Source organism: Camponotus floridanus, unplaced genomic scaffold (genome assembly GCF_003227725.1).
Source record: "Camponotus floridanus strain SB8 unplaced genomic scaffold, Cflo_v7.5 scaffold223, whole genome shotgun sequence".
NCBI classification, from domain to species: domain Eukaryota; kingdom Metazoa; phylum Arthropoda; class Insecta; order Hymenoptera; family Formicidae; genus Camponotus; species Camponotus floridanus.
In genome coordinates this window covers 195125-209596 of record NW_020229352.1, presented here as the reverse complement: position 1 = coordinate 209596, position 14472 = coordinate 195125, and the positions used below count along the sequence as shown (strand labels likewise).

The following is a 14472-nucleotide window of genomic DNA, read 5'->3' as shown; positions in this document are numbered from 1 at the left end:
GTGAAAAATAATATTATTATGTTCAAATATTGTATTCGAGATTATGTTAAATAGTATAACATATTTATTGATGCATAATTAACATTTGATGTAATAGTTTCTCTTTCCAAAATAACTTATCAAAATAACTGATTTACTTATTTAACATATTTATCAAAGTTTTCAAATATCTGATATATTAATTATGAAACCGGGGATAAAAAAGTAAATAATTAGGTTTTATACTTAATCAAAATAAATTATTGATATTATTTTAGGAGTTTTATCTGGCGATGGCTACTGTAAACCTTACGATGAAGAAGGTGCTGGTTACATGCGTAGTGATGCGGCTATAGTAGTATATCTGCAAAAAGCAAAGGATGCAAGAAGAATTTATGCGACTTTTGTTTATGGTAAAACCAACTGCGATGGTTTTAAAGAAGAAGGAATTACCTTTCCATCATTAGATAAACAAAAAATATTATTGGAAGAATTTTATAAAGAATGTAACGTTTCGCCTCTTGAGCTATCTTACCTAGAAGCTCATGCAACTGGCACCATAGCCGGCGATTCCATGGAGCTTCAAGCAATCGACAAAGCTTTATGTATCAAAAGAGATTTTCCTCTATTGATAGGTACAGTAAAATCGAATATTGGACATTCTGAAGCCGCTAGTGGTCATTGTCAAATTGCAAAGGTAAGATTTACAACAAAGGTTTACAAAATACAATTAATATATATATATCTGTGTAATCTAATTCTATATATATATATATATATATATATATATATATATATATACAGGGTGTACCACCTAGAAGTGGCCACCCCCTTTTATCTTTTAAACTAAAAGAAATAGACCATAACAAATATATATGAAATTAAATGGTTTTAACTGATCTTCATTGTGAGCATAGTGGTTGATTACAAAATTTATCTGTATTAAAGATCGGAGAGATATGTATAATTTTTTTATAATAATGTAGATATTTTGATATAATAAAAGTTGTAGCGCTGTTTGAAACGAATATAACGATGCTTAATTTAATGTAAATATTTTACATATTATACGAGATTTTTCCGGCTTGAAATATCGCGGACGACGTCCACCATTTCATTTTCGGCCCTGCGATATAGCCAACTTCTGACTGAGTATCATGATTAAATGACAACATGACATATGTCAACCTCTAATGCACGAGTCGCAGGGCCGAAAATGAAATGGTGGACGTCGCCCGTGATATTTCAAGCCGGAAAATCTCGTATAATATGTAAAATATTTACATTAAATCATACATCGTTATATTCGTTTCAACCAGCGCTACAACTTTTATTATATCAAAATATCTACATTATTATAAAAAAATTATACATATCTCTCCGTTCTTTAATACAGATAAATTTTGTAATCAACCACTATGCTCATAATAAAGTTTAGTTAAAGCCACTTAATTTCATATATATTTGTTACGGTCTATCTCTTTTAGTTTAAAAGATAAAAGGGGGTGGCCACTTCTAGGTGGTACACCCTGTATATATATATATACACATAAAAGATTATATATATATATATATATATATATATATATATATAATCTTTTATGTATTTTTTTATTTATCTGTCATTTTTGATTATTTATTGATTATTTATTATAATTATAGAACTAAGATATTATTATCTATGTGTATTATAACAAATATATTTCTCTTGTAAAGGTTTTAATAGCAATGGAAACTAGTATAATCCCTCCTACTATACATTTTAAACATCCACGAAAGGATATGACTGCTATCATTGAAGGAAGAGTAAAAATAGTCACTGAACCAACAGAATGGAAGGGTGGCTACGTCCGGTATTAATTCCTTCGGATTTGGTGGTGCTAATTGCCATTTATTACTGAAGTCAAATCCGAAAACAAAAGTTAATGAAACAAATAATAATTTACCTAAGCTTGTAGTTATATCTGGACGTACCGAAGAAGCAATTAAAATCATGTTAGATGACGTAAGTATATATTACTACTAAATAATGTAACGTAAAGAATAAAGAATATATTAATACGAAAAGAAGATAAAAATTATTTAAAAGATTATTTATATTAATAACTTTAAAAATCATTGTTACAATTTATAAATTATATTTAATTAAAGTATATTAATCATATTAAATTATTAATGTTAATAATAAGATCTAAATATAAAAGTTAAACAGATAGATTCAAATTGGTTTTAGTCTATAAATATGTAATAAAAACGTAATAAAATAATAAATATGTAATAAATACGTAATAAACAAAAGAAAGAGTAAAATATTATATATAAACAGGTATAAGACATATTAAAACCGATTGTTCTCGAAACGCATATTTAATATGTTAATATAAAACGTACTTGGATAAAGTGATTAAATAATATCCAACGTGGCAGCGACATAAATTATAGAATATTTTAAAGGCACTCAGATTTTTCAAACTCAAATATATAAAACGTTTGCTTAACTAAGTTTCTAATTAGAATTAACTTTAAAAAAAATAATCTATTAAAATGTTAAAAGATAATTATACTTATAATTATACTTAACATAATTATACTTATAATTATGCAATTATAACTAATATATCTTTATAGATACAAAGTCGATCAATAGATGTAGAATATATATCTGTCCTGCATCGTATTTATAGTAGCAATATAGAAAATCATCCCTACAGAGGATACATAATTGCTGGATCTAAAGCAACTAATAATGCAATAAAGAGATGTAACTTATATAAGAAAAGACCGATTTGCTTCATATTTTCTGGAATTGGATCTCAGTGTTTTAACATGGGTAAATAAATCAAATATATTACAATTATTATTAAGATGTTTATGTGCAATTAATGCTTAACGATTTTTAAATTATTTTTAAATTTACAAACAGAAGACACTATTATTGTTAATTTTATTATATGTATATAAAATATATATATATATATATATATATATATATATATATATATACAGGGTGGACCAAAAAGTCTGGACACAGTCGAATATCTCGTATAGAATGCATTTTAGAACAAAATGATTTAGACAAAAGTTGTAAGGATTAAAAAGATGTATTTAACTGTAACATCCATTTGACATTGAGTAACGTCGCCAAGCTTAGGGCAAGGTCAACTTGAATTTTTTAAATGGAACCTCCTATTTTTTATTGCATATTTTTGTAGCTTACCTCGAGAGCTTTCCAAAACACTATAATAAAGTATTTCTTCATTAAATACTTTTCAAGTTACGAGGCTTGAAGTAATTTTTTAATTTTACACAAACCATAAAATATCTAGTAAAAAATTCATTTTTGGATTATTTTACCTTAATACTTTTATGTACAACATAATGAGAGGAATCAATTGGTGTAAAGAAAACATACAGTTGTTTCGAAGAAAAAATATGTAATTTACAATTAACAATTCCATATTTTTCTATATGTTTGTATATATATATATATAATATATATATATATATATATATATATATATATATATACATACACTGTGGCCCATTTTAATCGACGCACCTGAATATCTCCGTTGGTAAGCCGAATACAAAAAAATTGTTCAGACAAAAGTTGTATGGTTTCAAGGGCGACATAAGATGGTGTCATTAATTTGATCTTGAAGAGCCACCTGAAGGTCACGTGAAGGTCAGCTCCAACTTTTTAAATGGGACACCCTATATGCTTTCGCATATTCTTGTAGCTCATCTGAAGAGCTTTCCAAAACACTATAATTAAGTTAGTTTTCATTAAATACTTTCCAAGTTATGAGGCTTGAAATCATTTTTTAATTTTACATAAACCATAAAATATCTTGTAAAATATTCATTTTTCGATTATTTTACCTTAATACTTTTATGTACAAAATAATGAGAAGAATCAATTGGTGTAAAGAAAACACATAATTGTTTCGAACAAAAAAATGTAATTGTTAATTGCAAATTAACTCTTCAGATGAGCTACAAGAATATGCGGAAGCATATAGGGTGTCCCATTTAAAAAGTTGGAACTGACCTTCACGTGACCTTCAGGTGGCTCTTCAAGATCAAACTAATGACACCATCTTATGTCCTCCTTGAAACCATACAACTTTTGTCTGAACAATTTTTTTGTATTCGGCTTACCAACGGAGATATTCAGGTGCGTCGATTAAAATGAGCCACGGTGTATATATTTTTTTTATATACATATAATAAATTAACAATAATAATGTCTTCTGTTTGTAAATTTAATATATATATATATATATATATATATACTTATATATATATATATATATATATATATATACATATATATATATGAAGCAGTGATTGGGGAAGGGAGGAGCGAGTGAATGTGTAGGCACGCGGCTCCTTCCCTTTCCAATCACCACTTTGCCGCGCGCACTTCTAACTGTGCACATTGGCCGATTTTCTTTAATTAATTTTTCGTTAATTATTGCAAATGTCGCAAAATAGTAGAAGACCTTCCTCCTTTACTTGAACCAATCTATCTTCACACTACGGAACTGTGAAAAGTTTTCAGACACCCTGTACACACACACACACACACACACACACACACACACACACACACAACACACACACACACACACACGGTGTTTCCGGTATCTCACCGGCAGGGCTCACTCACCAACGTAAAGCTCAAGCGCCACGCGCCGCTATCATGTTTTGGAGAGCGCTCCACCCATCGCTTCTCCGCGCGCCTAATATCATGTTACAGTGGGACAGCCTTTCTCGCCGCGCATTTTTAGTTACGCGCATTGGCCGATCTCCTTTAATTAATATTTCAAAATTTTACGTTTTTTGTAAAATAATATGAGACTTTTAAGTTCAGTTTAAGGAGATCTACACTCACCCACAAAAAAAAACCGGCCCATAAATTTTAACACAATTTTTTTACATTTTCAAATAGCGATAAATCAGCAAATAATCGTATCGAAATGAAATAAAGCTCAAATTAAAGTTCGAACATTTCTGTTAAAAACCAAGAAAATCAAATTGGAATTACAAAAAATGTTTTATAAAATGACGGACATTGAAGATTAGTCTCTGAAAAAATGGGAAATAAATTTTTTTTTAAAAACTGTTGCGTTGCTCAGGAGAATCTAACCGTTGGCTCAGGAGAATCTACACAATCTATCTTACAATCTAATACACAAATCTATGAGTTTTGAAGCTCATTTATTTCTTAACAAATCCATATTTTAAAACAATTTTCTACGACCTTTTTTAATAAAGTTATACCGTTTGAAGAAAATGTTGCAAAATAGGCCTTTTCACCGCAACGCTTTGCCAAAGGAATCGAACAATTTAAAACAGGAAGAAATTTGATTAACAGTATACTCCACAAATCGAAGAATTGATATATGCGAAAGGTAGTAATATACATTATTAAAACCACACGCACGCACGCACATACGCGCGCACACTGCACACACACACGACACGCGCACACACATGTAATCAGATCCACGTCCACGACGTTGATAATAACGTTTTGGATAATGCAAGAGTGGGCACGCATATGCATATGTACACGCATGCACTCACAACAAGATTTAAATTCAACTATATGGAGCATCTTGGGTCGAGTTATATTTTAATTTCTTTTATTGAAAAAGTTTTTTTCGATAATTATTGTTGAATTGCAGATTTTATAAGAAAGGCCCATTTTGCAACACTCTCCAAAACGGTATAACTTTATTAAAAAAATCGTAGAAAATGTTTAAAAATATGGATTTATTAAGAAATAAATGAGCTTCAAAACTCATACATTTATGTATTAGCGTGTAGATTCTCCTGAGCAACGCAACAGTTTAAAAAAAAAATTTGTTGTTTCTCATTTTTCGAAAATTATCTTCAACGTCCGCCATTTTATAAAACATTTTTTTGTAACTTTCAAATTTTTTTTTGTAACTTCAAAATTTTTTTGTACTTCAAATTTTTTTTATTATCTGATTTTAAGAGAAATTGTTGAGCTTTCATTTGAGCTTTATTTCATCTTGATACAATGATTATTTTGCTGATTTATCGCTATTTTGAAAATATGAAAAAAATGTGTTAAAATTTAGATGCCCGTTCTTTTTGCAGTGGTTGTGTATACGTTTTACATTATTGTACAAGAATACCGGAAACACCTACGTATATATTAGGTTTATCCAAAAGTTTTAGTTCTTTTTTAAAATACTTTTATTTGTATAATTATAAATATACAGTGGCCTATAAGATCAATCTAGGAAATATTTTCCCTCATTTTCTATAACTTTCTGCTTTATCGGGCAATTTTCGGATTCTTTCGCGAAAAAAAGTATCGGTTTAAACAGCAATGAATTGATCGAGCCCATTGATTTTGCACTTTTGCATACATCTTCGAGAAGCGCTGTTCCGCTAAGGAGTGCTCACGTTGATCAGAATAGGTGATAATCCGAAGGCGCCAAATCAGGAGAATAGAGGAAGAACTTCCCAGCCTAACAGGGCGAGTGCACAACGTGCCCTTCACCGATTCAACGGGGATTTTTTTATGTGTAGTACCAATTAGAAACAAATTCTGTTAAAGTGAGAGAACNAAATCCGTAATGCTCCGTACAACGATCGGCAGATAAATGATCTGTGCCGGCGTTTCCGATATCTTATATCCTGGCGGTACGCTCGGTGAAAATTCATGTATCGTGTGTACGCGCATGCCGTTGCTGTACGCACCAGTAGTCACGTTGCATTCTATACGAATAATATTTACGTTTATAATATTAACAGGTTCGTCCGATTCATACCACTTGCGAGTTGAATATACGATTCGACGAGAATCCAAGCAAGGATCTACATTGTCGGGTTTGGTAAAGTTTATTCTGTAGGCGCATTTGATTTCACTCTTTAGCGTACTGTGATTGGCGCGGAGCACTATTGGATATTCCTCATCATAATCGTTTTCAACATCTCTGGAAAGGTGTTCATCTCGCAAAATTGCGCGTTTGAGATAATCATTTATGGCGTGCAATTCGTACGATCCTTCGGGAATCGTAATTTCCTTGTCGTCGTTGCCAAAATAAAATTTATTATTCGAAAAATTTACGTTCGGAATCGTGTGATAAGTTTCAAAATCCGTTAATCCGAGCTCGTAATCGGCATCGGTCAAATCTATAGCGGGGAAATAGCTTACAGCGAGAACGCTGCTTCTGCCAGTCAACGTAAGTGTCAGTGACATGTCGAACGAATACTGAGTCATGACGATGGATTGTCAGGCTTTAAATTGATCGTTTGAAGAAATTTTACACAACTGTCCACAGATACTCTGATTATAACTTTGATAAGATGTGTAATTGTATTCAATTTTCACTCGTCCGAAATATCGTACAAGTTCCTTGGGCGGTCGAAGATTTCCAAAACTGTCGAAATATACGACACGATCGTCCCTCTTTGCGTACGCTACCCAATGAGTACCGGGACCATCAACGTCATCCAAATTGACGATACCGCTCTCGTTTCGTCGTACACCGCTTATCGGTAAATTATTGCGCATGAAAACACCTCTAAAGAAAGGTATACACATACGTTTCGCAAATTGTTCCAATTGCACGTTAGTTGTCGCACCCGTAGGCATTTTTAATGTTTTTCGACGTTTTTTTTTCTCTTAGACTTTGTTGAGAATCCCTGTCCACGCTTGTACGGAGCGAGATAAAGTCCGCGACCTTCCATAGCGCGATTGTGACGCTGCATCTCTTCCAGCTGACGTTGCGCAGCCTTGCTATCGTTTACCGCCTTTGCGATTCCCGCCGCACCGCCGGCCAATGAACCGACAACTCCCAACAACGGTAAAAGTGGTAAAATACCACCACGTTTCGCTACTGGAAGTATTCGTTTCTTCCTCCTCTTTGTCGTCGATGGCTTTTTCATCCCCATGCCGAGTTTTGTCTTTGCCTTCATTGCCGCCCAAACAGTCGTAGCGGCTGCTCTTTCACCGAGAGTCGAATCCCGCGGTAATGCGTTCTCGCGCTCTTGCAGCTAGTATGCGATCAGCGATGTGACGTTGGTCGAGGTCATTGCTTCGCGCGTAAGCAATGTCGTGTTCACGACACGCCGCGTCCAATGGATTTGATGCTCGATCACCTCTAGCCAATCGTTTCTCTAATCGAGTTCCCGGCCCGCAAAACTGATAACCGGGAATATGTAATTCGATGGGAAGCGCGTTTATTGCACGATTTAAGAGACCGCTACCTCTTACAATTCTCGCTGACATTCGTAGCAATCTTTTATCAACGGTGGTGGACCGTCAATGTGCGTTCGCTGCCATGGCTGGTTTGTAATGTCGCATGCACGAACGATATTGTCGAACCTCCGGATCAGCCTTTATATATTCTGGAAGCTTGTCCCACATCGTTCCACGTAATCACCAAAATTTTGAAGTAATAAAATCTTTGGGATATACTGCAGTTGTTTGGTGGTAAGCCCGAGAATGTCTCTCTCATCCGACAGAAGGAGAAACATTTTTGATACTGACCGGTTTCGAGTCGAGACACTTCTATAAATAGGTCTCCCCCTCGCGATCATTCGCAAAATTGATCGAAAGAGAAAACATGCGGTTCGTGCGACAAGCGCGGGTAATCAAAGTATCAAATTTCGATGATAAACTAATATCGGAGAAAAAAGTATGCAAGCATGGAAACATGCTGCTGACTACTATACACGGTATCGTTTGCGGCCCTTCAAATTGTGGTAAGACAAACGTGTTGATTAGTTTGATAGAAAGTCCGCACGGTGTACGTTCGAGAACGTGTATGTATACTCGAAATCGCTTCAACAGCCGAAATACAAATACTTGGAAAATTTACTAGCACCTATAGATGAAATCGGCTACTTTACATTCTCTAATAACAGCGATGTCATTCCATCGAGCGAGGCGCTTCCGAATTCCATCTTTATCTTTTGATGACGTGGCATGCGACAAGCAGGATACGATAAGAGAGTACTTTGCAATGGGTCGACACTCGAGCGTTGACTGTTTCTATCTTTGTCAGACATATGCCAAGATACCTAAGCATCTTATACGCGACAACGCGAACCTGCTGATCCTGTTTAAATAAGACGGCACAAACTTGAAACATGTGTACAACGATCACGTGAATACCGATATGTCTTTATGACGATTTCCGTGCATTGTGTCAGAAATGTTGGCAACGTAAATATGGCTTCGTAGTCATTGATAAAGATAGTACGTTGATCAATGGACAATATAGAAGGGGATTTAATGATTTCGCGATACCGTAAAGCGATCAGTCATCATCGACACATCGATCGAGCATCATGAACGACGATCGTGAAAAGATTACGACAGAGATTGCAAAAACGAGCGAATCAATTCGCAAAAAATATCGCGCTTTGAAAACTGGTAAAATGGAGGAAGATATCATATTGGAAAGGCAATTTAAACCGATTACCGAGCCTTTAAACAGCTTGTCGAAAATACTGTGGAATCTGATGCGTCGAAAATCGAACCGTTGAGTTTGACGTTTGGAGAGAAGCATGAGGAAAAAATAAAAGAGTCCAAGCAAGGAATAAAGCGAGCACGGATAAATATGCCGATAAACGATTCACCGATATATTCCGAATATACACCGATCAAAGCGAAGGAAGCAATTTTCTAATATGGCTACTGTTTCTACTCCGATAAAAGTACAACCGCGTCAAACAATACCATCCACGTCCGTCGAAGAAATTTACGAGACCACACCCGATTCGTTTGTAACATCGGTCCGACACGAATTAGAAACGTCCGAAGGTCAGAAAACGTTTCGAGAGCATTTAGGTCCACTGGCGCAAAAATATATAGGAGATATTATGAGTGTTGATAAAAATAAGAGTATGGATTACGTCTACGGTGTTAAATTTACCAATGAAGGAATGACGCTAGGTGATAAATGTTTCGATGTGGACAAGGAAGATAATTAATTATCGATGGAATAAAATATAAGGGAACCGAAGGAATCTACGATTTGATTTTTAAAAAATTTCCCAATCATAAAAAATATACTCGAGACGATTTGCATAAATATCAAAGTATATTAAATATAACAAATGCGCATAAACGTGACAACAAAGTTAATAATCCTATTAAAACTAATAAAGGGTACAAGTATAAATATATAATTGCACCATTATTCCCCGATAGAAAGATGGGAAGAGGTATAGACGCGCCGCGCACCATGACGCTCAGCGACAACATGATCGATTACGTGCATTGGAACGATCCCAACGAATTGGTGGATCGTTTGCGATTGCTGGACGCCTCGCGTCGAGCCGGCAACAATGCTCACGACAATGAAATCTTGTCAATTATCGAAGAACTTCGCGAGGCCGGCATTATTATAAATTAAACTATGCGTCGGCGATACGTGTCATTCGGTCAATGTTCTCGGTACCGAAATGTCGATTAATAAATTCGGATTATCATTGGGAACGTCGAACAATTTGTACTACGAATGGGAATGGATTATTGAGAAATTACGTTCGCGATAACGCTCTCTGCCAAACTACTACCGGCTTTGACGCAAAGTCGCGCAAAATTCAACGCGTAGCGCAACCGGAAGCTGATACCGACATCGTCAACAAACGATACGTGGATAAACTTTTGAGAGATCGACAGGGAGAAATTGAGCAAAAATTATCGCGCTCGAAACAAACGTGCAGGCGCTGCGATTAATGATGGATGAGATAAAGAATGTGTTGAGATATGCAACATCTGACTCGACACAGTAAGCGAGATATACTAATATCGCCTATATTAATTATACCTCGATCAAACGTGCGAAAGAACAAAAGCACCTCCGAAAAGCGGCAACTAGTCGAGGAATTACATGCTCCGTCGAGAAGAAATTTTCCACGAAGACGCGTCATTGTACGCGGATACGATGATCTGTGGCAGGCGGACGTGGTGGACATGCGTTCGTACTCTCGACTCAACAAGGGTCATAAATACATACTCACGGTTATCGATGTGTTGAGCAAGTATGCGTGGGCCGTACCGCTCAAGAGTAAGAGCGGGAACGAAATGTCCGAAACGATCGCAAAGATTATTGGAGACGATAAAAGATGTCCGAAAAATTTTCAAACTGACAGGGGAAAAGAATTTTACTCGAGTGTGCAGAAACTCATGAAGAAACACAACATTAATCATTACTCAACATATTCCGTTATGAAAGCCTCAGTCGTGGAACGATTCAATCGTACTTTAAAAAACAATATGTGGAAAATGTTTACGTTGAATGGAAATTATAAATGGATCGACGAACTATCTCGACTCGTTGCAGAGTACAATACGCGAAAACATCGCACCGTCGGTATGAGACCTGTCGACGTCACTCCGACGATCGCCGAAAAACTTTTAAATACGGTGTATAGCAACGTAAAAATTGTGGCTCCTGCAAAATTTAAAGTAGGCGATTCGGTACGCGTGAGCAAATACAAGACCATCTTTGAAAAAGGTTTCACACCAAATTGGACGACCGAAGTTTTTAAGATTATCGAGGTGCAGAAAACTAATCCCGCGACATTCATACTCGAAGATTCGCGGGGAAATCCCGTCGCTGGAGGATTCTACGAATATGAGTTACAACGCGTCGCTAATCCCGACGTATATCTCGTGGAAAAAATTTTACAAAAAAAGGGTGACGAGGTTTACGTGAAATGGTTGGGAATGGATAAATCATACAACTCTTGGATCCATAAAAATAATGTGTTGTAAACATTTATTGAAACATATAAATATGTGTATATAAAATATATATATAAATATAAAAATATATAATATAAAATGTACAAAATATATACATGATTATGTACAAAATATACAATAAATAAAATATATACATTTATTTACAACGGTATCTGATAATGTCCCCACGGTAGCGTATCGGTGGTATCGGGTATGATATACCGCTTGTCGTCGTACGGACTCAGAGCAAATTTCGTCTCGCGAATCGTGTATACTTGGTGTAATTTAGATCGTATACACGACTGCTGACGCGTCATTTCAATCTCTTCGTTCAAGCACCGCGTGTAATCGTCAAACGTTATCGTTCTCGCGACAACGTTGCTTTTGACGCCTTTGACTTTCTACGTATCCTTTTTCCCATTCACTCGTAACGCATACATCTTTGCTCTGAGCCCGACGAATTCGGTCATTATGGCACCGTTATTTTCGTCCTTCATCAGACCCGGCACCTTTTTATTTAGAAGCGGTATACCGTATGCATTGTCCACCGCATAATCGCTCGTATCGAATTTAACAATGTCACGCTTCATATTCTCATACACATTCGCACACTCGATGTGATATATGAGACTGTCCGTATCGGTATACATTACCCGACATTTGTCGCGATACATTGGTGTCATATACTCGTGATGAAATTCGTACAAACATGTCTTGGATATGTCGAGGATGCACATACCCACGTAAATCGGCTTGTAGAATTTCACCTCGAGTTTACGCAATTCCACAGCGATTAAGTTTTCCGAAAAAACACTTCTGCTGTGGAAATTTGGTTTCGTGATCATCGCCTCTGCGCCGTACCGACCGTCCCACTTTGTTAATTTTACATCGACACGATTGCGCACATTTTCCATCGTTTTACCAAACACCGCATTATTCATTAATTTATATAAATTTTTTTCGAAATCATTTTTAGCCAATGTTCTGAAATGTGTATTTAATTCAATATAATTTTGAAGCCAGGGAGATTGTGAAAACTGTAAAATTCGATGTATTTTTGTTACACGAAGGCCGTGCCGCGTGCACTGCTGCAGGTTGCGGTAGTGTATCACGTAACGCTTCTTATCATATAACGTTGCAAGCAGCTTGAATTCCCGCTTGCCAGGTGGTTTGTCGCGTGTCGGGCAAAACGGTAGGTCAGTGTGCGCATCGTGAAGATGTTGCGGGTACTCGAGGTCCACTTCGAGGATATAGCCTGTAGGCGAATCTAGTGCGATGGATGATACGTCAAAATTTGACACATCGTCGACCCATCGAAAATCAGCATAGGGCAGCGGTTGACACATCGCCCATCCGTACAAATTATTTACATCAAAGTACATCAAGTACGATGATGGTTTCGATGGATCGTGCGACTCCATGTACTTGTTATTAGCGCGAGCGTATCTACCCGAACATTGGCTCAGACCACCGCGTATACCACGTTCGATAAACATAACCATGTCGATATCTGTAAGCAACTCGAACGTGATCTTTGTATGCTTCAACATGGCGTCCCACGTGTATCCGGGGAGAGTATAATAATACGCGAGGTCGAGTCCGTAACTTTCGATACATTTATCTCGAAAGTTTTCGAAAATGTCGGCTAATAACAAGACATCAATTTTGAGGTACAAGTCGCTATATTCGCCTAGCGTCCGAATGGAGAATCGTGTCCAGACGTTCTCGGCGTGCGCGTAATCGCTCTCGGATACAGTTTCACCGGTCAAGGAACTGTAAAACGATTCGCGCGGTGGTAAACGTATCATGCAACCTGTCGACGGAATCGATATATTCGTACGGAAATATACCTTTTCGCGTTAACAAATTGAAATTATCTGTTGATAAATTTTGAAATTCCGATTTTAAAATTTTGAGTTTATCTTTGTCCAAAAATGATGCCAATTTATCGAGACTCGATGCGAGAAATTTGTATGAATCGATGAAACGTAATTTTATTTGATTTTTTGATTCTTCTTCTTTAAGATTAACACTTTTGGTAAACGAAATATATTTTTCCTAGGTTATCGATAATAACTCGATTTTCCCTTCGAACGCTGTGGCTATTTCCTCGATAATAAAATGAGCATCATAACCGGATAAATTGTGAAACACTATCGGAATACAAAAAGAATCTTTATAATTTAGATTACAATTTGAGTGTGCAGGACCTCTGTACCGCCCGGTCAGATGGCAATGATCGCGAACGCGTGTATCGTCTTGCGCAAACGGCTTTTCGCATATATGACAACGAGTGGTGCTATGGAATTTCTCCCACTCTTCGGACGTTAAATTTACCATGGGGACATTTGTTTTTAAAATATTTTTTACGCGTAACGCCAAATTTTTAAGGTCTTCGGCGAACCATGTTATACAATCGGCGCTACGACGCGAATGATACGCTGATAATGAGTCGTCGTACGAACAATGTACATAATAAGCTAAACTAAATACCCGATGGTGTTGATATAATTTTTCTTCTTTCGTCTTGGCCAGGACACATTCCAAGTCGGCGTAGACCACAAATGGAAGCCGCTCCTTCCGATTAGGGTTGCTGAACTCGAGCCACTTGTCCTTGTCGCTCGGCAATCGGACAGCGCAGTCGTTTAGCTTTCCGCAATCGACTGTATGCGACTGCAACTTGTTGTCCGAACCAAAATAATGAAGGCATCTGTAAAAGAAAAAAAATTTTAATTAAGATTTATGTA

The 14472-nt window shown here is 36.2% G+C and overlaps 1 long non-coding RNA gene across 1 annotated transcript; it reads left to right on the top strand.

Annotated features, from left to right (window-relative positions):
• The first annotated feature begins 1840 nt into the window (after positions 1 to 1840).
• LOC112637942 lies at positions 1841 to 6473 on the top strand. The gene is made up of 3 exons (XR_003122844.1): positions 1841 to 1984; positions 2608 to 2809; positions 6438 to 6473. It is a non-coding gene; the product is annotated as an uncharacterized LOC112637942 (long non-coding RNA).
• The last annotated feature ends 7999 nt before the right edge of the window (positions 6474 to 14472 follow it).